Source organism: Mobula hypostoma, chromosome 5 (assembly GCF_963921235.1).
Source record: "Mobula hypostoma chromosome 5, sMobHyp1.1, whole genome shotgun sequence".
Lineage (NCBI taxonomy): Eukaryota > Metazoa > Chordata > Chondrichthyes > Myliobatiformes > Myliobatidae > Mobula > Mobula hypostoma.
Window position 1 is genome coordinate 82,430,390 of NC_086101.1, and position 26,147 is coordinate 82,456,536.

Below are 26,147 nucleotides of genomic sequence, written 5' to 3' on the forward strand. Positions count from 1 at the left end.
ATATAAAATTATGATGGGTATAGATAGAGGGAATGCAAGCAGGTTTTTTCCGCTGAGGCAAGGGGAGAAAAAAACCAGAGGACATGGGTTAAGGGTGAGGGGGGAAAAGTTTAAAGGGAACATTAGGGGGGGCTTCTTCACACAGAGAGTGGTGGGAGTATGGAATGAGCTGCCAGACGAGGTGGTAAATGCGGGTTCTTTTTTAACATTTAAGAATAAATTGGACAGATACATGGATGGGAGGTGTATGGAGGGACATGGTCCGTGTGCAGGTCAGTGGGACTAGGCAGAAAATGGTTCGGCACAGCCAAGAAGGGCCAAAGGGCCTGTTTCTGTGCTGTAGTTTCTATGGTTTCTATGGCTTCTATGGAAAGAGAAGCTTAAACAACTTGCAGTGGTGGGAAAACTGATGGAGACTAAAAAGCCCCACAGCCTAGAACCTGATTAAGCAAAAACAAATAATTACAAGATGGAATTTATTCAGAGGCAGAGTCACAGAGCGCACAAGTAGGCCCTTCAGCAAATCTAGTCCATTCCAAACTGTTATCTTGCCTATTTGCAATGTTCCACACCTGGATCATAGACCTTTATATCTCTTCCGCTCAAAATTCTTTTAAATGTTGAAATAGAACCCGCATTCACCACTCCTTTGAAAGCTCATTCCACACTTGAACTACCCTCTGAGTGAAGAAGCTCCCCCTCAGGATGCCATTAAATATTTCATCTTTCACTCTTAATATACTGTATGACCTCTAGTTCTAGTCTTATTTAACCTCTGTGGAAAAAAGCCTGATTGTATTTACTCATAATTCTGTATACTTTCATACTAAGAGAAAGATGCTGGAAAAGGTCCAGTAACTTCATAAAGGATCTCACACCACACCCTGCTCATGGATTGTTTGTCCCATTCCCATCAGGAAGGAGGCTATGCATCATCCATGCCAGTACCATGAGATTCAAAAACAGTTACTTTCCCCAAGCAGTGAGGCTGATTAACACCTCCACCCACTAATTCCACCACTACTTTATTATCTCCTGTAAGTCACCTTATGTACAGACTAGCGTCACTTTATGGACATACTATCAACCTATATATATATAAGCAATCTTACGTATTTATATTTATTGTGTATTTTTGTTATTATTATTTGTTCTGTATCTTTTGTTTTTTTTATGTTGTATTAGATCTGGAGTAACATTATTTCATTCTTCTTATGCTTGTGTACAGAAAATGACATTAAACAATCTTGACTTCTCATTCTCCTATGCTCCAGAGAATAAAGTCCTGATCTATTCAAGCTTTCCCTATAACTCCAGTCCTCAACTCCTGGCAACATCTTCGTAAATTTTATCTGTACTCTTTCAAATTTACTGATATCTTTCCTGTAGGTAGGAGACCAGAATTGCAACAATACACCAAATTTGAGATCACCAATGTCATATACAATTTTAGCATAACATCCCAACCTCTGTACTCAATACTTTGTGATTTATGAAGAACAATGTGCCAAAAGCTCTCTTCACACCACTTTCAAAGAATTATGGATCTGTATTCCAAGATCCCTTTATTCTACCACATTTCTCAGTGTCCTATTGTTCACTATGTAAGTACTACCCTAGTTTGTCCCATTGCATACTTGTCTGCATTAATTCCAACTGCCTTTTTCCCAGCATATTTTTCCATCTGGTCCTGATCCTGCTGCAAACTTTGATAACCTTCCTAGCAGTCCACTATGCTCCCAATTTTTGGGCATAACCAAGCATGAAAGCAATATAATGAAGGACATTGACCTGAAGCATTAACCTTATTTGTACCTTCATAGATGCTGCTTGAGCTTCAGAGAATTTTCAATTTTTTTTATTTAGGATTTTGTTTCTATAAATTACAAAGGGTAGAATTCTATATCAAAACAGATTAAAATAAAGTTTGGCAAAAAAATTGGCATAAAATAAGTGTCGAAAATATATGGGCACCACGGTAGCATAGCATTAAGCCCAACACTCTTACAGCTGAGGGGTTCATTTCCGGCGTCCTCTGAAAGATGTTTGTATGTCCTTCCCATAAGTGAGTGAATTTCTTCCAGATGCTGTGGTTTCCTTCTACAATCAAAAGACTTACTGGTTAGTAGGTTAAATGTTCATTGTTAACTGTCCTCTGATTAGGCTAGTTTTAATTCAGTGGGTTCCTGGGCAGTGCGGTTCATTGAGCCAGGGAGGACCTGTTTCACATTGTATCTCTAAATAAATAAATAAACATATATAATTACACAAGACAATTAACTTATGAATGAATAAGAGACTATAGGTGGAATAATTAAAGTTCAACACCATAGAAATTGATTGATGATGCCAAATTTTAGACACTTTACTGAAAAAAAGGTACTTGTAAATACCGTAGTTATTGAATGTGTGGAATGTTTATTTCTTACCCTTGAAATTAGTGCACCAGCTTCACACCTTTCATCGCAAGAATAGCCTTCCCCTCTACCGAGCACATCCAAAAAGTGTGCTGTCACAAAAAAAGCAGAATCCATCATCGAGGACCCCTCAGCCCTCTTGCTGCAGCTATCACGAAGGAGATACAGGAGCCTTAGGTCCCATACCACCAGGTTCAAGAACAGTTACTCCCTCTCAGCCACCAGGCTCCTGAACCAGTATGGATAGCTTCACTCACCTCATCACTGAACTGATTCCACGCCAATGGACTAGTTTTCAAGAACTCTACAAATCATATTCTTAGTATTATTTATTTATTTACTTATTTATTGTTGTATTTACATAGTTGTCTTCTTTTAAAAATTGTTTGCTTGTCAGTCCTCGTGTGTAGTTTTTCACTGATTTTCTTGTAATTTTTTGTTCTACTGTGAAATTTAGTATTTAGAATTTATTTAAATCTTACATCCATCCCACAATGTGAGGGAGTAAAAATCTTTGCATTATGACCCCATTGCAATGTACAGACATGTAAATTTAAAAGTCTAATGACTTGTAGGAAAAAACTGTCCCACAGACTGTTGGTCCTGGCTTTAATGCTGCGGTACCGTTTGCCAGACAGAATTAGCTGAAGCAGTTTCTGGTTGGGGTGACTGGTATCCCCAGTGATCTCCAGGCCTTCTTTCCACACCTACTGCTGTAAATGTCCTCAATGGAGGGAAGTTCACATCTGCAGATGTGCTGGGCTATTCATACCACTCTCTGCAGAGCCCAGCTATCAAGGTTGGTGCAAGAATGCCCGCAAAAAAATGAATCTCAGGCTAGTATATGGTGATATATACATACTTTGATAATAAATTTCCTTTGAAGTGAGGCAAGCTGCCTGACTCATTGTTAAAAAGATGTCCTGGACTTGGGAGGGTCTTCTGTAGATATTTCAGTTTAAATCTGTCTCTTCAAACCTTTGAAAATAAAGAAGAGTGCCATTAGCCTCACTGACAGCAAAATATATTCTGTGTCATGACAGCAATTATATTACAGAATTGTCATGCTTCCACCAGCTAACTTAGTAGCATCTGTTATGGAATACTTTTAATAAGTATATGGACATTGTAAGCCTACTCACAAGTTCAGTCTTGCATTGATAGAAAATGTCTTCCTACTAAGCTCTCCATACTTTTTCTTCTCTTTAATTTACTGAGCCCAGCCACATTTATGTCCAATTATATAGGTCTGTAATGTTTTGAATATCTTAAATGCCAAAGATCTAACTTGAAAATAAACTAAAGGAGACATACAGCATATTAGCTAATCATATGAAACATGGACTAACACTTTGAAAATCAAAACAATCCTTTGACCATCTCCCAAGAAAAAAAGATCATAGCAACCCTTTTGCATACCATGCAAAAGGCTGTTTTTTCACATATGGTGTAAAATTTTTACAGATTGCTTTATGTGTGTAGATTGCAACACAGACAATCATTCTAAGTGCAGACGTTATTTGTTAGGGAATAAAGGTGGATATTGTTTTCCATCCGTCATAAGGCACTTAGATCCAGCTGCAACTATTCAAAGGCAATTCAAAGACTACCCAAAATCCATTTCTGGGTAGCAAACAGGTTCCATTTTACAGGCATTCATGAGTTAATTTTGTCCATAAGTTGTCCATAGGTTGAAAGGTTGCTCAATATAGGAACTGCTGCTCCACAATTTAATGAAAGGCATCAAAAGCACATTAGACTGATGAGAAAGAATGATTATTAAAAGTAGAATGAGGAACAAAACTAGTTCTGTCATTCATAGTAGATTAGATCAGATTAGATTAGATTATGAGGACACGCAGTCCTCTTTTATTGTCATTTAGTAATGCATGCATTAAGAAATGATACAATATTCCTCCGGTGTGATATCACAGAAACACAGGACGGACCAAAACTGAAAAACTAACAAAAACCACATAATTATACCGTATAGTTACACATATGTTAACAGTGCAACAATACCACAACTTGATGAAGAACAGGCCATGGCACAGTAAAAAAGTTCAAAGTCTCTCGGAAGCCCTACATCTCATGCAGACAGGAGAAGGATGAAAACTCTCCCTGCCATGCCCGACCACAGTCCGACTCTGAGTCGTCCGAAAACTTCGAGCTCTGATCAGCCCTCTGACACCGAGTACCAAGCAGCATCTCTATCCGAATGCTTCGACCTCAGCCTCAGTCGCCAGCAGCAGGCAAAGCCGGGGACTTTGGGGCCTCCCCTCCGGAGATTCTCGATCGCACAGTAGCAGCGGCAGCGAACCAGCATTTCAGAAATTTCTCCAGATGTTCCTCCGTGCTTTCACGTCTGTCTCCATCAAATCAGAATGTTGTACTTTTCAGAATCCGGTTTATTATCACCGATTGTGCCATGAAATTTGTTAATTTAGCAGCAGCAGTGCAATGCAATACATAATATAGAAGAAGAAGAAACAAATAATCGTAATAAATGAAAAAAATACATCAATTACAGTATGTATATTAAATAGATTAAAATCGTGTAAAAGAACAGAAATAATATATATTTTAAAAGTCAGGTAGTGTTCATGGGTTCAATATCCAATTACGAATTAGATGGCAGAGGGGAAGAAGCGGTTCTTGAATCACTGAGTGTGTGTTTTCAGGCTTCTGTACCTCCCACCTGATGGTAACAGTGAGAAAAGGGCATGTCCTAGGTGCTGGAAGTCCTTAAAAATGGACACTGCCTTTTTGAGACTCTGCTCCTTAAGATGCTATAGGTACTTTGTAGGCTAGTACCAAGATGGGGCCGTATAAATTTACAACCCTTTGCAGCTTCTTTCACCCTGTGCAGTAGCCCCCACCCCCTTACCAGACAGTGATGCAGCCTGTCAGAATGCTCTCCACGGTACATCTATAGAAGTTTTTGAGTGTATTTGTTGACATGCCAAATCTCTTCAAACTCCTAATGAAGTATAGTAGCTGTCTTGCCTTCTTTATAACTGCAGTGATATGTTGGGACCAGGTTAGATCCTCAGAAACTTTGACACCCAGGAACTTGCAACTGCTCATTCTCTCCACTTCTGATCCCTCCTGGTATGTGTTCCTTCGTCTTACCCTTCCTGAAGTTAACAATCAGCTCTTTCATCTTACTGATGTTGAGTGCAAATCTGTTGCTGTGACACCACTCAACTAGCTGGTATACCATGCTACAGTATGCCCTCTCATCTCCATCTGAGATTCTACCAACAATGGTTGTATCACCAGCAAATTTATGGATGGTATTTGAGCTATGCCTAGCCACACAGTCATGTGTATATAGAGAGTAGAGCAGTGGGCTAAGCACACACCCCTGAGTTAATCGTCAGCGAGGAGGAGATATTGTCACCAATCCGCACAGATTGTGGTCTTCCGATTAGGAAATCATGGTTCCAATTGCGGAGGGAGGTACAGAGGCCCAGGATAACTTCTCCATCAGGATTGTGAGAATGATGTAATAAATATCTGTTCATGGGTCAGGCATTCTTAACCTGAAGGTGGCCTGTACCAGACTAAAACCTAAATTGACTGAGATATAGCGCAGAATAGATCATTCTGGCCTTTCAAGCTGCTGCGCAACCTCCCAATTTAACCCTAGTCGAATCATGGAACAATTTAGAATTGACTCCCATACCCCGGTAGGTCTTTGGATTGTGGGAGGAAGCCCATGTGGTCATGGGGAGAACATACAAACTCTTTACAGACAGCAGCAGGAATTGAACCCAAGTCCCTAGTATTCATTCACGAGGGTACCAAGGAGGCGAATGGTCCTCAACTTCGCTTGCATTTTGTTAACTAATACTACGGAGTCTGTAAATAATGCAATACGTCCACCAATTTCCATTGGATATTTTCAAGTATCATTTCAAATTAATATGCTCTAGAGAACAGAAACAAGTCACTAATAATTGATTTAAATTTGGAAGGCTAATATAAAAAGGCTGTCTTTTTTTCTCCTTCATCTGAACAGTAAGTGACTCTGTTGGATTTTTATTGTCTAGATTGTTTTCAGGAAATGCAATTGGTGCAAGAGATATACATTTTAAGCTCTTCATGGTTTTACATAATTGCAATTCCAGCTTTGATGCTGAAAAAATTCATTGAGCTTCACCTTGGAAGTAATTAGGATGTCTCAGAGGTTTATCTTCATAATGTAAAATGAATTCACGTTTTCTCTTCTGATATATTTTTGTTCCCTTTCCTTCAACAATATTGCCATTGAAAATTGTAATGCTAACAAGGAAGACATTTTACGATATGACAATAAGATGATGTCCCAATCAAATTATAATAGAAATATTATTACATTAGTGCTATCCAAGGAATAATAGTGACAAGATGTGACTCAATTGCTGTGCTTTTGTTCCAGTATCAGAAGTTTGTGAGTCTAAACCCTATTTTAGAGTTGTGAGTACTAAAATTCAAGATGACTTTTATGTGCAGCATTAAATTTGCATTGAACCGTCAGTAGCTCCAACATCTGATGTGATATATTTTTTTTAAATGGCTCTCTGAGGTGACTGTAAAACTTGGGCGGTACCTGAAAGAAGGAAAAAGAATTTTCCTTGACAGTTTTACGAACTTTTATCAAAAGGTATTATTAACTTATCTACAAAATAGGAAATGCTGTTACACTTAGCTAGCAAACCCATGAAATTATATGGTCCTTATATCAGTCCTGAAAAAGGGTCTCGGCCTGAAACACAACTGTTTTTTTCATTCTCATAGATGATGCCTAGCCAATGAGTTCCTACAGCATTTTGTTTTGTTGCTTTGGATTTCCAGCATCTGTAGATTTTCTGATATTTGTGCTTCATTTTCATAGGCGCAGCCTGACCTGCTGAGCTCCTCCAGCATTTTCTGTCTGTTGCTTTGGATTTCCAGCCTCTGCAGACTTTCTCGTGTTTACGGTCCTTACCATACAGTGGCTTGCTGGAGCTTGCTGTGTATAAATTGAATTCTGAGTTTCCTACATCACAACCATGGTTAACATTCAAAGTAAACCACAACTTGATTGTCAACTATTTCGAAAGATCCTAAGCTTTGAAAGGTTCTAATGGTTTCTTTTGATACTTTGTGTTATGTTGAGAACAGAAAAAACTCCTTCATTCACATAGATATACTTGAAATACTTTGCATTGCAAAAAATATTTTCACACATTTATTAACTAATGGACTATAATTCTGATGGTGGCATAGTTCGGACATGGGATGTTTGTGAAAGAGGCTGGTGGAGCTACCTCTGTTGCGAACTTGGTATAGTTTGTACATTCCTGGTCTCCGACCTTCATTATAACATGGACCAACAATATTAAGCAAGGGGTCTGTAGATCCCAGTATGATATACTAGACTTTAGTATATCATTGGATATCAAGTAAGTCTTCTAGTAAAGTTTACAGAACTGTGGTGGTGATTTTTTTTTAATGAAATAAAGTCTTAATGAGTGTTTGCATAATTGCAGGTCTGGAAGTTTCAAAAATATTTCTATTTCTCCTTCAGAAATTAGTCACATCCATAAAAATATGGAAAAGGTCGTAATTTTTAAAAAATTGGTAAAATCATAATTTTTACCTTTCTGCATTTTTGGAAAATTATCATTTGATTAAATAATTAATGACATAGGAGACAAGGTAATATAATGGTCAGCACAATGATTTACAGGTTCATTTTCGCCGCTGTCTGTAAGGAGTTTGTATGTTCTCCCTGCGACTGTCTGGGTTTCCATCGGGTGCTCAAGTTTTCTCCTACAATCCAAAGATGTACTGGTTGGTGAGTTAATTGGTCATTGTAAATTGTCCTGTGATTAGGCTGGGATTAAATTGGGGGATTGCTGCGTGACATTGTTCGAGGTGCTGGAAGGGCCTATCCTGTGCTGTATCACAGCAAAAGTAATGTTACGTGGCAAAGTTCATAAATAGTTATACATAACCTGAAATAGATAACCCACACCAATGATAAATTTAAGCAAAGTAACCATTTATTTATATTACCTTTGACCTGGAGTTGCCACTCATGGTGTCTGCTTAGAATTGGAAATAGAATTGGTATTGGCTTAGTATTGTAACAAAGGCCAAGGTATAGTGTAAAGCATGCCTTACATATTGTTCTCACAGATCAAAGTATTACACAGTGATTCGAGGCAGTACAAGGTAAACAACAGAATGCAGAATACAGCTACAGAGAAACTGCAGTACAAGAAGACAATAAGGAGCAAGATCATAATGAGGTGCATAATGAGGTCAAGGGTGCCTTATACTAGGAAGGCATTCAATAGTCTTACAATAACAGGGTTGAATCTGGCCTTGAGCCTGATGGTAGGTGCGTTAATGAATTTGTATTTTCAGTCTGCTGTGAGAGGGAAGAAGAGAGAACATCTGGTGGGGATGGGGGTCTTTGGTTATGCTGGCTGCTTTACAGAGGCAATGAGAAACTTAAAGAGAGCCAGTGGAGGGGAGCCTCATTTCCATAATGTGCTGGGCTGAGTCCACAACTCACTGTAGATTCATGAACCATATTTCATCTAATATTTTTTAGCATCAGTTTATATGTAAAGTTGGATGTAAGAATGGGGAAAAAAACCATGAAATGACAATTTAAATATTTACTGACCCAGAAGTTAAAAAGCAAAAGTAAAGCAGCTTTTGTAGTTATTTTAGTTCTCAAAGCTAAGTCTGAAGGGCAAGGAAGTCAGAGAAGTACAAGATTGTCTTGGAACAGACATTAGATCTGAGTATAAATTAGATTCATTTCACCTGTTGGCAACCATGAAGTTGTTCAATGAGATCCAGTAACTGGATACCTGAGAAATGTCCAACTCAAAATTGATTTGGACTATTTGTCAGTGTACTTGACAACCAATTGAGCTGAAATACCCTTGCTGCCTCAAGAAAGTTTTGATTTATTTATTCAGTTTTTGGGATGCATGTTTTGTTGGGAAGGCTAGCATTTATCGCTTATACCTAGCTACCATTGATAAAGTGGTGATGAGCTGCTGTCTTGAATCACTACACTCCCGGTGTTGACATTCCCACAATGCTGTTGGGTAGGGAGTTCAAAGATTAAAGTCCAGCAATAAAGAATCATGATTTATGTATAATTATTTTTTTCTTGTGAATGTTGTGTATCAGATGCAATGTATCTGATTTATCAGATTTAGCTTTATTATCACTGATCTATGTCATGAAATTTGTTGTTTTGTGGCCAACTATATATTTCCACTTCCGAGAGGACCACGACCTTGCTATAGGGTTTGGAGGCTTGCATGCCTCAGTGGTCTGGAGAGCTATGTTGGCTGGTGTCAGTGCTTTATGCTTTGGTCTCTTAGTAGAGTCAGCCATGCCAATCGGTCAAAGGTTCGAGGCCAGACTAAGAGTGATCCATGGTCCTCCAGGTTTGGGGTTCAGCTCAGGATTAATAACCCTGACTAGTCAGACAAAACTGTTACAGAAACAGCAATGAAGAATCTTTCTATCTGTGTGCAACAGTATTCTGAGTCTCCACCCGGCACTTGTATGGTTGACAGTAGTGAAAGCCGAGAGGAATTTACTGACATGATGAAAGAAGCCCTAAACACCACCAGAGATGGAAGACCTTCAGTACTGCCCTAAATACCAGCAACGTAACGAGCAGCAGATTAGTAGGCATATTTGCAGGTGAATGTGATGACGTGGAACAGAAGTTTCAAGTGGTGATGTACTCATGTGCTCAGTGTCCTTGTCTATTTGAATTGTAGAAATCACAAGTTTGGAAGGTGCTTAGCGGAGTTAATTGGGTGCATTTTGCAGATGGTACATACTCCACATTTTGTCTTTAGCAAAAAGAATAAGTAAGGTGGTCACTGGTAAGTCAACAGAGGAGGAGGTTTTGTCCAGGTGATATTGACCTTCTGGAATACTAATTGAACCCAATCACAGCACAAAGATACCCTGGAGGTCAGTCTGTGATGAGCATGCATGTTGTTTTTATTATTATTTTGGAACTTTGCTGTGGAGCCAGGAAGAATAGTCGTGGTTGACCTAGGTGGAATCTAATGAAGTAACCTTTATGCTTCAGGACTGCTTTGAATGGACCAACTGGCAGATGTTCAAGGAGGCTGCCACAAACAGAGAAGACACAGACCTCGTGGAATATGACTCACCTGTCACTGGCTACTTGTCTGTGCCGGTGGTGTAGTGGTATCCGCACCCAGATTCGGAACAAGAGATTCCGGCTCTTTGTTTCCACTCGTGCTGGGTTGTGCATTGAGCTAGCAACTCGGCCGTGTAAAACACAAATGCTGAAGAAATGGCAAGGTTACCACCCGATGTGCCAAACAAAGCATGGGGAGGAACTTCACCAGCTACGTCTGTAGATGACGTTGTTACCACAGGAACAGTCATCTCATGGCCAACCAGAAGCCCTGGCTGAACACAGAGATGCTGTCCCTACTAAAGCCTGGGACACTGCCTTCAAGGCTGGAGACAGAACAGCTCTCAGAGCAGCAAGGATAAACCTCATCTTAGGCATAAAGAGGGAAAGGACCCCCTCCACACAAAAAAAATTCAGGAAAACCTGTCCGCTAACGATTCCCAGCATGTGTGGCTGGGCACCAAGGGCATTACTAATGATGCAAGGAAAAAACAGCACCGACTATACCAGCGACAACTACTGCTCTGATGCTCTAAACAACTTCTACATACACTTCGAGGCAATGTCAACCACGAAAGCTAACCCCCTCCGAGGTGAGTAGGAACTGTCTGCAACAGCAGCAGATGTGAGAAGGGCTCTGCAGAGAGTCAACCCCCATAATGCGTCCGGGAAAACAGAAAGAAGAGAATCAGCCATCACAATGGACAGAGGTGAACTGTTTTATTTTACATCTATATATAGTCATTTTAAGATCAAAATTAAATTTAAAGTAACAACGATGAAGCTAAATTTTATGTTTAAGCATTTGGTTAAATTTTTATGATATTGCTGGTTGACTCAGTATCACAGACTGTGGGACTGATTTTCACCTGGCCAAATCAGTGTTTATGGGCTGCTGATGGTTCCTAGACTTTAGAGTCCCATTAACACCAATTAATGCTGCATTCTTTAGCTGCTTAAACCCCATGGCAGCTGTTTTCTGCAGTTCAGGATCCTATAGCTCTTCCGGGCTCTGCAAACTACTGTTGGTTGGTTGGATGCTGGTTATAATTCATGACTCAGTGCCAAGAGAAGATTTGCAGGCCTGTGCAGTGTCTAAGCCACCACTTACGCTGCTGGGCTGGAGCTAGTCAGCTACAGCCGGGGGTGGGGGAGTTATCTGGGGAATAAAACACAACAGTGATGTCCAAAGTAATGCAGAACTCCTCACTCACTTCAGAGACAAGCAATTTTTTGCATTTCTTTGCAAATTAAGTTCAAGACAAGTTTAGTTGACATGGCTCTCCCTCTCTCTCTCTTAAAATGGGGTCTTCATGGGCCCCTTTATCTTTTTTTGATGGCCTAATACTCCTCCAACGTTTTATGCCATGGTCTCTTATATCTGAATTTGAGTATGATTGCTTGCAGTCTTGGTGTTGAGCTTAATCCCAGAATGAGCTTCAGACTAATTCACTAGTAAGAAGCAGGACTTCAACCTAAAACGCCAGCAACTCCTCCCCCCCCCCCACTCCATGGGATGCTGCTGGACCCACCCTCCTGCACATTGTTTGTGGTTCCAGTATCTACAGTCTCTTGTGTCTCCTCATTAATAAGAGCACCTACCTCTGACTCTAAAATGTTGTTCACTTTCAATTCTTCCAGACCTTGAATGCATAAGTTTCTAATTTATGCTTCAGCAGCCTTAGATTTGACTATCTCACCCTCTCCTGGTTGTCCAATGATCTTCCAAAAACCTAAGGTTTTCCAAATTTCTGCAGCATTTATTCCAATTGATCTCACACTCCATTCACCCTTCCTTCCGCTCTTGCTCACTGACCTCATCAGTGCTTCCAGAGCAGTGAGTGTTTTCAAATCTTACTTTGGCCTACCCTTCCTTTGCAGCCTTTGTGATTCTGCAACTATCTGTTCCAGTATTTACCCAGTTGATCTTAGCCAAAAGGCCGAGAAGCGATAGTTCCAGTATTTGTTCCAGTTTGTAACTGGTCCACCAGTGAGGAACTCAATGATGAAGCTGCTTACAGTTCCGAGCTCTTTCCTGAAGCCCTTCTCCTCTGTTTTTGCTCTCCACTTTTAAGATCCTCTCTTTGCCATTTGGTCACACTACATGTCCTTATGTCTCCCTGTTTGACCTGCATTTCATTTTTTTTTTGTTTGAATGTGTATCAATTAAGCATTCTGGAGCATTTTATTGCTTTATGGTAGCATATTAATGCGAGTTACTGTTGAGACCTTGGATTTTCATGTTGAGGTTATGGGGTCTGAATTTATTTATATTTAAAATAACAGAATAATTCTGTTGGATCTATTAATTTTGGCTTGGGGACAATGCAGACACAATATGTCTTTTCATCCTCCTGGTAAAAAAAATCCCTTCCTCTCCCTCTTCCTCTATTTCCCATTCTGGCTACTTACCTCTTCTCTGCTGCCTATCACTTCTCCCTGGGCTCCCTCCTCCTTCCCTTTCTCCTATGGTCCACTCTCCTCTCCTAGCAGATTCCTTCCTCTCCAACCCTTTACCTTTCCCACCAACCTGGCTTCACCTATCATCTACTAGTGAGCCTCCTTCCCCTCCCCCACCCTTTACCTTTCCCACCAACCTGGCTTCACCTATCATCTACTAGTGAGCCTCCTTCCCCTCCCCCACCCTTTACCTTTTCCACCAACCTGGCTTCACCTATCATCTACTAGTGAGCCTCCTTCCCCTCCCCCACCCTTTACTTTCTGGCATCTTCTCCCTTCCTTTCCGGTCCTGAAGAAACATCTCAGCCCGAAACATCAACTGTTTGTTCTCTTCCACCAGCATTTTTTATGAGTTGTTTTGGATTTCCAGCATCTACAGACTTTCTCATGTTATAGGAAGAACATATTTCTTCACTTCCCATTTTCATTTAAGGTAACATATTTCTCACGATGAAATATTACCATAAATGATGACGGGCAGTGGTTAGGAAAAGATTGCTAGCATTAATTAAAGACAATCAAAAGATCCCAGAGATAAGCTTGAAATGGCAGCAAGGGGAATACTCATACTTGATTGCTCCTCTGAAGGGACTGAAGAAGGGGGTCAACAGGCAGAACTTCATTTCTCTACCCTTTAGAAAGCACTCCTCTGCTCAGCTTTATAGCAACAGTGGCAGAATAGTGAGAGCCAACGGCATCATTCCAAGAACCTGGATGCAATGTGGTTGATTCAATGACCTCTTAATGACTATTAAAGCAAGACACCTGACTCATAAATCTCATTATTCTCTGCCAAGCTAAGCATTATCTGTGACACCTGTTCTATCCTCATTATCACTTCCCTTACCTTTCACACATGTGTCATCTCTCACACACCAGCAACACTTTGCCACCACAACAAGCACTCCCTGAAAATATCTCATCAGGTTAGCACTAATGAGTACAGTCCCTTCTTCCTTGCGGGAAAGGCTGGCACTCGATATCAAGAAGCAGGCAGTCACAAGGTAGGACCCTGTCTCCTCAAAGGAAAATGGCCAATGAATTTAGAACATATGGAATAGGGAGTAATGTATAGACATGGGTTGAGATCTAGGTAATAGATAAAAAGCAAAATGGGATAAATGTATTTTTCTTGGGTTGGCAGACTATTATTAGTATGGTACTGTGGGGATTAATGCTTGGCCTCCAGCTATTCACAACCCATCTAAACAATTTGATGAAAGGGATTAAATTTTGTTTTTCTGTGTGTACTGAGGATACAAAATGAGATGGGATTACAAGTGAGGAGACAGACCTTTGCACAGTACTGTATTAATTTTATGTATTGCACTGTATTGCTGCCACACACAAAAACAAATTTCATGACATATATGAGTAATAGTACCTGATTTTGATATGGGTCTCTATTGTGCACAGAGAGTGGGAAGGGGGCAGGGAGAGGGGAATCATGGTTGGGAAAAGGGGAAGGGAGAAGGGAAGGACAAGAGAGACGTTCTGTACTGAGCAATAAACCAATTGTTTGGAATAAAGTTACCTTGCCTGGTGTCTCAGGGCTGGGTGTGCCTGCGTCACCTTCCGCCCCGGCACTCTTGCTCTGCCACCTGTCTCACACCCCTCCTGCAGTGCTCCATCCTCACCATTCCCAATATTCTTTGCTTTCACAAGATTTACTAATACACTACCTTCTCTACGTTGATAAATACAGTACAGCTCTCTACTCATATATATATATAATATATAGTGTGCCTAAGACTTTTGCACAGTACTACAGTAATTTTATGTATTGTACTGTACTGCTGCCACAAAAAACCTTTCTGCAGTGCTCCACCACTTCCAACATTTTTTGCAAGATTTAAAAACATGCTTCCCACTTTACATTGATAAATACCGTAAAATAACGTACTGTGTAAAAGTCTTAGGCACCTTAGCTACATACAGTATATATATACTTAAGACTTTTAGACAGTACTGTACAGCATACAATTTTATTCTCATTACCTCACACAGGATTTACATGTCATAGTGGGAGTGCAAGAAAGGTTCACCGGAACTGGCAGTTCTGGTGAACTTCTCTTGTGCTCCTGGAGAGTCTGTATTCCCTCCAATCTAGATGAATACAAGACAATCTCATTGAGACTTACACAATCCTTACAGGGTTAGGAGGCTAGAAAATGGTTCACCTGGCAAAGGGTCTAAAACCAAAGGATAATTTCTTAGAATATAGGGTGGAACATTTAGGAAAATAATGAGAAGAGATTTTACAACTGAGATGTAGTGAATGTTTGATACTTTCAATACCAGTCGACTGCAGAAGGCTCAGCTTTGAAGTAATCCAAATTTCAATAGATATCTGGATATTAAGGAAATAAAAAGATAGAGGGATAACAAAGGAAAACAGAGCTGAGGTCAAAGATTGGCCACGACCTTGATGAACAGTGGAGCAGGCTTGAAGGGCTAGCTGGACTACTACTACTACTACTTGTTCAAAGCAACACACTCAACATGCGGAAGGAACTCAGCAGGTCAGGCAGCACCTATGGAAGTGAATAAATAGTTGATATTTCAGGCTGAGACCCATCTTCAGAGCTACTAATTCATATTCTCTTACATTTTAACAAATGAGCACAATATTGATTTAAACATCTTCATACTGAAATAGAACAGTATAGAATAGTCCCCTTCACCACATGTTGTTATGCTGACCTTTCTAAACCTCCTCTATGACCAATCTAACCCTGCCCTCCTACACAGTCTAAAGCCTTCCATTTTTCTTATAATCATGTGCCCAAGAGCATCTTAAAGTCATATTGTAACAACTTCTCCTACTACACCAGGCAGAACATTCCAAGCACCTACCACTCTTTGCGTAAAAAAATACTACCTCTGTCATCTCCCTAAACTTTCCTCCAGTCAGCATAGATGTATGTCCTTTGGTATTGACCAGTAATATCCTGGGAAAAAAAGGTGCTGGGTGTTCATTTTATCTACACCTCTCATAATCTTACACATCTCTATTAAGTCACCTCTCATCTTCTGTTGCTCCAAAGAGAAAAGCCTTAATTCTCTTAACCATTCCTCACAAAACATGTTCACTAATCCACACAGCATCCTGGTAAATCTCCTCTGTACTGTCTCTAAAGCTTCCACACCCTTCTTATAGTGAAGTGGCCAGAACTGAACACAATACCCTAAGTTTGGTTTAACTAGAATTTACAGAGCTGCAACATTACTTCTTGATCTGAATACCCTGATTAATGAAAGCCAGCACATCATATGCCTTCTTAACCAACATATCAAGTTGCATGGAAACTCGTGAGAAGTCTATGGACTTGGATTATTTTTATGTGTTAGAATCTTAAAGATTAGGCTTCCTTTGTATGATAGCTCTGAACAAGTCTTAAACTACATCTTGCATTTATCTTTAAAATCATATTGCTGAAGGAGAGTGAGGAAACTTGCCTTCACTAATGTTCTGTTGGTGAAAGAGACTTCAATTCAATCACAAGCACAAGAGTCCCAACTGATATTTGAGCTGGGTGTTTCAACATTGGCAATGATTTTATCTCCACAGTTATTAGATATGAAAATTAACTCGAAATTTTAGTGAAGCTTCATGCAAGATCAATCCTAAAAAAAAAACAAATAATTTCTCATGTCCAGGAAGATTCAACTTCTCTCAGGCAACTGAGAAACTGAGCCAGCTGGTTCCTTGACTTCAGGCAAGATATCCAAATCCAGGCCAGAATTACAATTTCATTAACATTACTAATAAATTTGATATTGTATTATTTTATTTACTCTATTAATGCCTTCGCTATTTTTTCTGCGATTACCACACAGTTAGTGAAGTTTAATTTCCTACAAAGTCTGGATCTGTTCCATCTCCTTAAACATGTGAGTTCTGCTGGACTTTTCAACTTCCTGTTTGGACTATCATTTTTATAGAGCAACAGTAAAGTTCACAGTTTTGGTTCACTGTGATCCAATATGTTCCTTAAAATTATTTCTCAAAACTATCAGGGAATGAGAAGACTTCTCTCCAAAGTTTTCCTGCTGCACGATACTAACAAAGAGACCTTCAAAGAAAATATTTTTAGGAGATGATCAAAAAAAGTGATAGATAAACGATTCCTCCATTTACTGAGATATCTGGAGTCCTAAATGTAATTAAGCTCATCACTGCCTCAAATGGGGTAAAATCTTTTGCATCCTTCTGAAATCAGATCTTCTCATTTAACAATAAACTCAATGCTTAATGCTTACTGTGAATTAGAAGTTGACTCTGCCAATTCTTACTAACATAGTCAAAGTTGAATTTATGGTAATAGGTATAAGTAAGCACAGGTGTGATAAAAAACTTGCAGTAGAATCACAGGCACAAAACTTCCTCTACCCTTTCATCCATGGCCTTCTGTCCTTTCCTATCAGATTCCCCCTTCCCAGCCCTTAATCTCTTTCACCAATTGACTTCCAAAACTCTTTACTTCACTCCTCCCACTCTCCCGATTGCACCTATCACCTACTACCTTTTACTTTTCCTCCCCTCCCTCCCTCCACATACTTACTCTGACTTCTCACCTCTTTTTCGCAGTCCTGATGAAGGGTCATTTTGTGTGTATTACTTTGATTTCCAGCATCTGAAGACTTTCTCTCTATTGTATAGGCATCCGTTAGTCTTGTGAGACCATGGATATGCCCCTTGGAAGGTTTCCAGGGCACAGGCCCAGGCAAGGTTGTATGGAAGACCGGCAGGTGCCCATGCTGCAAGTCTCCCCTCTCCACCAATGTTGTCCAAGGGAAGGGCACTAGGAACAATACAGCTTGGCACCAGTGCCATCGCAGAGCAATATGTGGTTAAGTGCCTTGCTCAAGGACACAACATGCTACCTCAGCTGAGGCTCGAACTAGCGATCTTCAGATCACTAGACTGACGCCTTAACCGCTTGGCCACATGCCAACACTATTGTAGTTGGCACTCTCTCTATTGTAGTGCAGTATGATCATAATGAGGTCATGATTAGGATTGAGCAGGTTGGTTTAGGAATCAGATGGCTGAAGGAAGTTTTTCTTGAATCTGGTGATGTGAGACTTCAGGCTTCTGTACTTACTGCCTGATGGTAGTTGTAAGAAGATGGTATGGTCTGGATGATGGGGATCTTCGATGATAAATGTTGCCATTTTGAGGCAGTGCCTCATGCAGATCCTTTCAAAATTCAAAGTAAATTTTATTATCAAAGTGTGTATGTATATCACCATCTACAACCCTGAAATTCATTTTCTTGTGAGCATACTCAGCAAATCTATAGAATAGTAACTATAACAGGATCAATGAAAGATCAGCCAGAGTGCAGAAGGCAAGACACTGTGCAAATGCAAATATAAATAAATAGCAATAAATAACATGAGATAATGAGATATAGAGACCTTAAAGTGAGATCATTGGTTGCAGGAAAACTTCAATGATAGAGCAGGTGAGTGTAGTTATCCCATTTTACTCAAGAGCCTGACGGTTGAGGGGTAGTAACCTTTAAAGATAGGAAGGGTGTGTTGGGCTGAGTCCAGTACTCTCTGCAACTTTTTAGCTTCCTGCCATTTCTATTCACTTCTAAAATAGAATCCAGCATTATAACATAACAAATGTTGCCTAATGATTTGCACTGATACTGTGGATCCAATTTAAACATAAGCCAATTTTTGATGGATGAACAGTAAAGAGATCTCAGGACTCATTGACACCTACAACAAAAAAATCCCTGATCTTTTAAGTCCCAATTGCAAAATGGATAAAATCTAGGTCAGAAAGTGTAAAACTAACCTCTCCAGTAGTGACCCTGTTGGGATCTACTGGTGTGATCTGACAGTCTGCTGAAGACTTTCATTCATCACAGGACGTTTTTTGTGCTCAAGTTCAAGTTAATTGCCCTTAAGCTGGGGTCAGCAGATAGTTGTATCCTAGCTTTCCAGTCGATTTGCATTGAACAGGAAAATGAATTAGGCCAGGTCAACTATGAAGCTGTCTGGAGGAATGGATGGCCAAATCCTGCTTCTACTTCTCTGCTTCTTACTCATTCTCCAGTCATAATGTTGATTAGGCGCAGCTAAGGAGTTGCCTGAAAATCCTAGTAGCAGGCTTAAGTTCCAGACCAGGTATAAAAGTGTCACATAGAAATGTTACATTATCTACTGATGTTTTTTCTAATAGTATATGAGGTCAAGGATTTGTGGATAACTTTTGGAAGAAAATGACTCCCAGGGTTGTGTATGGTGATTATATATATACTTTGATAATAACTTTTACTTTGAACTTTGAATGTCATGGAATTATAGAATTTCTCTTAAATCAACTATTATGAGAAATTTGGGTAGGTGCATGGATGGGAAGTATATGGAAGGCTTTGATCCAGGAGCAGGTCGATGGGACTTGGCAGAATAATAGTTCAGCACAGACTGGATAGGTCGGGGGGCCTATTCTATGACTCTATAAAGATTATAGAAAAAAAAAACAGGTCATTTTATCCCAACTTGTGAGTGCTTATATTTCATGTGAGCCTTTATCTCTCTCAATTCATCTAACCTTATCAACAATACCTTCTGTTCAGTCATTTTATGCAATGATGCACATTTTCTGTTAGATACATCAGTGTTATTCAAGAAATGGTTTCAGTACCCCTGAAGATCATTTCGTGGAAATATCTTTTGCCAGGTGCAGTACAGCTCTTCTGTATATTAGTCTCCCCTGCTTTAATTGGGTTCCCTGGAGGACCAGGACTCAACATGGAAAATAACACGCTTGCAGTCCAGATCAGGCATGGCAGATACAAAAATAACGTTCAGAAATATTTTACTCATTTTACATGGAAGAAACAGATGGGCACAAGTTCAATTTCCCAGAGCTTTTCATTTGCTGAATTTTAATCTGCTAATCACCAGGAAAAAAAATCTGCACTCCATAATCAATGCTAGAATTTAAGTGACATTGAAAATGTTCCATTAATTTAAGAACTTATTCGCACGGATTCTTATGCAGGTGGTGGGTAACAATTAAACTGCAGCTGGAATTGCAAGTGATAGGTTTTTGGTAACTGTCCAGAAGCTTTGTCTCTGATTGCTTTCCTTTGTGGCAAAGCATTATTGTGGTGAAGATGTACTCTTCTAGAAATGCTGAAGCAAAATTCCTGCAAATGCTTGAAAGCCGAATAAAAAGCATCAAACGCTATGAATACTCAATACATCAGGCAGCTACCATGGAAAGAATCAAACAGAGGGAATGTTTCCGTTAATGACCTTTCCTCAGTTTGATAGAAACTCTTTGACCTGAATTATTGACTTTGTTTCTTTCACTGTGCTTACTCTTTGGAATTTTAGAAATGAATTGGATCTACTACTCATTGCTTTTTCAAACCTCTTCCAAAATATATTATGTAGATTATCAATTTATATGAGAATGTCGTTGGCAAGATTAGTAAATCTGCAGGTGACACTAATGTTGGTAGCAAAGTGGACAGGACAGTTTGGGAATTTACCTAAACTTATGACAAGATCTATATTAACTGCAGAAGTACGCAAAGAAATGGCAAGTAGAAATTTAACTGTGAAGTGAGGCTTTTTTGGAAGTTTAACCAGGGAAGGACATACACAGAGAGTGGTAGGGCCCTGGGAGTCCTAAGGTATTCTGCAGATGCTGGAAATTTTGAGCAACACACAATGCTGAAGAAACTCAGAAGGTCAGGCGCCATCTCAGGAGAAAAATGAACATTCAGCATTCTGGGCCTGTTGAACACAGAAACCTAGGAGTACAAGTAGCTTGTTTCCTGAAAGTGGTGACACAGTTATACAAGGTTATGTGGAAGGCATATAGCATGCTTACCTTCATAGTCAAGCAATGAGTACAAGAGTTGCGATACCACATTACAGTTGAAAAATATGCTAATGAGACTATACCTGGAGTATTGTATGCAGTCCTGATCACCTTACCATGGGTAGGATGTCATTAAGTTAGAGATGGTACTGAACTGGTTCACAAGGATGTTGCTGGGATGGGAAGACTTGGGCTGTAAGGAGTCACCAGGAAAGCAGAGGCTGTTTTCCCTGGAAAAAAGAAGGTTGAGGGGTGACTCTGTAAAGATATACAAAATCATGAGAGGTATAGATAAGGTAAGAGGTCACAGTCTTTTCCCAGAGTAGGACGTCTAAAACCTAAGGTCCCAGGCTTGAGATGAGAGGAGAAAGATTTAAAGGGGACTCAAGAAGCAAGTTTTTCACACAGAGGATGATGGATACATGGAACAAATTGCAAAGGAAGTGGTATAGGTAGGTACAATTATAATTTGTATAAATTTGTATAATTGTTTAAAAAACATTTAGATTGATGCACACATAGGAAAGGTTTTAAAGGGATATTGGCCAAACACAGGCAATTGGGACCAGCTCAGATAGTCACTTTGGCTGGCATAGATGAGTTGGGCCGAAGGGTCAACTTCAGTGCTGAGTAACTCCATAACTCAATGAAGAACTGAGGCATATGTACAAACATGTTTGTGTTTCATTAAATGACAACACCTAACTGTACACAGAAGATGATCAATCAGTATCAAGTATTCTCAGATACCCTGTACAGAAATATCTGGTAATTAGCAATCTTTTGGTCATTTACTTGCTTGGGAAAGAGCATTTAATCTGGTCTACTTAGCAGCTGGCAAGGCCACCTACAAGAAGTCAGCAGGTTGCTTTTTAACATATGCACATCACATCCTGAGGAAGTATTTGGAAAGTGACTTCATTTCTAACTCAGCATCCTGAGTGACAAGCAGTGGTGAGCTTCCAGGCAGCCAACCCACCGGGGTATTGAACTTGGGCCAAGAGAGCTTCAAAGAGGTGAATTTATAATTTTAGTCTTGCATTTTACTTGTCAAAACATTAACTTTACAAGAGATCTTGAGTTGCTGTTTACTAACAAACTAGTGTATGACATTACATTGTGATTTCTGACATGTTGTACAAGAATTAAAGTACCGGTTGACTCCAGAGATACAAACTGGAAAATGTATCATATTCACTTCAGAAACCTTTTATATAAGCTTAGTATCCTATAGTGCCTACAAGTCTGTTTTCACAAGGAATGCTGTTCATCTTGGTCAATTACTCTCTTGTTCCCAATTTAGAGTACTTAGATAAATGAGGCCACGCTCAGGTTGAAGGAGCAACACCTTATATTCCATCTGGGTAGGCTCCAACCTGATGTCATGAACATTGATTTCTCAAACTTCCTGTAATTGACCCCTCCCTTTTACCATTTTGTGATGCGTGGCCAAGTGGTTAAGGCGTTGGACTAGAGATCTGAAGGTTAAGAGTCGGAGCCCCAACTGAGGCGGAATGTTGTGTCCTTGAGCAAGGCACTTAATCACACACTGCTCCAGTCCACCCAGCTGAAAATGGGTACCGGCAAAATGCTGGGGGTTAACTTCGCGATAGACTGGCATCCTATCGGGGGGGGGGGTGGGAGTCACAGTTGCTTCACGCCACAGAAACCAGAGTAAGCACCTGCCTGATGAGCCTATAAGGCTCAGGACAGACTTTAACTTTAACTTTACTATTCCCTATTCCTGTTTCCTTCTCTCACCTTATTCTCCTTACCTGCCCATCACTTCCCTCTGGTTCTCCTCCCCTTTCCCTTTCTTCCATGGTCTTCTATCTTCTCCTATCAGATTCCCTCTCCTTTAGCCCTTTATTTGCTTCAGCAATCAACTTCTCAGCTCTTTACTTCACTCCTCCACCTTCCCGGTTTCACCTATCACCTACAGCCTTGTACTTTTTCCTCCCCTCCCCGAAACATTGAAAGATTACTTTTTTCCATAGACGCTGCCTGGCCTGCTGAGTCCCACAACATCTGTGTGTGTTAGTTAAGCTGGCATACTTTTTTAAACTTTTTAAATTGATATTAGCACATTTTTTACAATATGTATGTGATAGACTGCAATTTATCTCAGTATCCTAACAACACACTTAATACCTTCTCAACCCTTGCAACAGTTCTTTGAGTGGTCATATTTTGTGAATTCCAGGCAAGAATCACTTTCTTATTTAGAAGCCTGAACACTTTCTACATAGAGCCTGCATCCCCAAGAAAATATTGGTACTGCATACCTGCCAATATTGAACATCTTTTTGTTTACAATATAGTCCATTTACCTTGTGTCTACAGGTGAGTTTATCACTAATGCCACTGGAAATCATCATTACAAGGGAATATGTACATGGTTTAAAATTATTAAAGTTATAAAATTTGTGAAGATCAGCAATTCTAAAATTGATCTTTATAAGACTCTGATTTTGAATAACCCCTCACAGAATTACAACCATAAAAAGCCAGTTCAAATTATCTTATTAAAATTTGTCCAGAAGTCCTGATGGTAGCTGCTTAATGTATGGTATATAATGAACTTGAAAATCAAATTGCACATGGGTTACTTGAATTTGAATCAATTCATTTGTAATATTTGAGTTTCTAAGTTTCATATCATCATTTCTCCTGCTGCTGCACATGAGCTCACATTCAACCCATCTGATTGGTGTCCAGTTTAATGGCTAAGTGATAAACAACAAGAATGAGGAGGGAAATGCTGACAAACTAGTCTGGATTCAAGTGATCAGTATGCACATGTTGACTAAGCAAGACTGAATGCGTGGATAACCTGATAGTATGGGGAATTTTATAGCTCTTTCATATGTACATATAGACATGTAAGTGACTCCACAGCAAGTAGTGGCTTGAAACCATACCCCTTTCAAATCTATAATGGCTTCCTATTTCAGGCTGCATTCACATAGAGTGAGAACATTGGCTTCCAGTCAGAATCCATCCATATTTATAGAGTCAAGAATTATACAGCATGGAATATGGCCCATTAAATCTGCAATAAACTGTGTTCTGTCCACACTCTTGTACAGGTCAGAATGCTGGCACATGTCAGAGAACAAGCTTGCCAAGCTGCTGTCAACCCACACCACGAGCCTCCAGAAGATCCTGCATATTTTCTAACCCATAAAGATCTCCAACCACACCCTACTCCTTCAGTGTCAACGTGAGGACATGGCCACAATCATCATAAGGAAATGTTGGAGATGGATTGGGCACATGATGAGAAGAGGGGTCAACTCCAACATCAGGCCAGCAGTTTATTGGACCCCCAAAGGGTGGAGGAAACATAGGAGACCAAAGACAACTTGGCACCATACCATAGAGGCAGAAATGAGGACCTTGAGGCACACTTGGGGCACAACAGAGAAGATGGCCAAGGACAGACAGAGATGGAGGACCTTCATTGCTGCCCTAAACACCAGCACCATAACAGACAGTAACTAACTAATTGTAATCCAATTCCCATCTAATCCTCAATAAATAAATAATCCTATTACAATTTCCAGTAGCCACTTAACCTATTAAACTGTATATCTTTGAGATGTGAGAAAAAACGCCAGAGCATCTGATGGAAAATAGTTCATTTGGAGACAGACTGTGCAACTGCACAATTACTGCACCAGACTTCAGGTGTCAGATCAGCCTCTAAATGTGGCATTCATATCATTTTTTTTATTGGCATGAAGTGAAACCAGCGTGCACAGGTAAATACCAGTAAATATCAAGATGATGCACTAACATTGTTCAGAACTGATGATGCCTGAGCTGCAGGTATTAAAAGGTTCAAAGGTTCATTTATTATCAAAGCATGAATCCATATACAACTCTGAAATTTGTCTTCTCCAGATAGCCATGAAACAAGGAAAGAACACGAAAGTCATTCAGAGAGAAACACCAAACCCACCCCCTCGCCCTCACAAAAAGAACAGCATCCCTCCCCCGCTCAAAACACAACAGTAACATCGACCCCCCAAAAAAACAGCTCATCTCCTGCACAAAAAACTAAGAGATTACAACAGAACATCAACCCCCAAACACCCTCCCCTTGTACAACAAAACAGAAAAGCAACAGGTGATTTAAAAAAAACAGAATATAAAAACCATGTCAGAAAAAAATCCATGGTCCTTAGTCCAATCCGTAAATGCAGATTCACGACACCATCCTACGATATCACTGATATTCATCAAAAGAGCGGGAGAGAGGCCTACCCACCTGACCCAGCGAGCCACACAGCAATAGGCCGCTCACAGGTTCCTTCTCCGGCAGCGATCAAAAGGAAGGCAATCGGCGCTGAACTCTCACTCGCCTTCAGCATTCACCTCGATGTCTCAATCCTCCTCAATATTGCACAATATCCTATCAGTATAAACATTTATAACCACCAGATGCTGTACTCTAAGCCCCATCCAGATACAAATAACATCTGGTCTCCTTTTGTACAGAGCTTCAGTACAATATACCCCTGAGAACAAAATAGACACAATGTTGAAAAGTAGAACTGCAAACCAAGGGGCTATTAGAGGATTTATTGCACTTTGGGTGTGGTGTCATAAATCCAAAAGAAGTGGAGCAATGGCTGCCAAATGTGAATTTCAACAGCATGTTGTTTTTAAAGGTTATAACCCAAATGATGTACATTCAAGTATTCTTTACATAATTAATCCAGTGTGAATGTAAGGGGAGTGCTGGAGTAATTCCAGTTCAGTTTAAAAATAACTTGGCTGTGGTGATGAAAGTTTTTTTAGCATTAAAGCAAAATAATATGGGATTAATACACTTTGTTTTTTTTTCTTGAACCAAGCCAAAAGTATTTATTTAGAATTTTCAAAGCTGCTTTGAAATAAATAAGTAATATTGAGTTGAGAATTAATGGCGAGCCCTTTCAAAAGTCATAAACCAGCTGAAGGCACTAACTTTTATCAAGGGCCACGGTTTAAAGTATGCTTGCTCTGGATCCACTGTTGCAAACATGTTATAAAACAGCTCCATATGTTTGCATATATACTCAAACTAACTCTAAAACTCCACATAATATCAGATTATGAACATGCAATCATTTTTAATTTGCCAAATGCAGCATGTTAGCCACGTGTTTCCGGTTGGGCTTGATCGGCATTTCATTTCACATTCTAGTTGTCTATAGCCTAGTCATACACTGGGCACTAATCT

The 26,147-nt window shown here is 39.8% G+C and overlaps 1 long non-coding RNA gene across 1 annotated transcript; it reads right to left on the minus strand.

Moving 5' to 3' along the window:
- Positions 1-1,890: 1,890 nt before the first annotated feature.
- Positions 1,891-25,308, minus strand: LOC134346225 (uncharacterized). The gene is made up of 4 exons (XR_010017871.1): positions 25,191-25,308; positions 21,001-21,147; positions 3,280-3,395; positions 1,891-2,100 (listed from the first exon to the last, which is right to left on the minus strand). It is a non-coding gene; the product is annotated as an uncharacterized LOC134346225 (long non-coding RNA).
- Between the last annotated feature and the right edge of the window lie 839 nt (positions 25,309-26,147).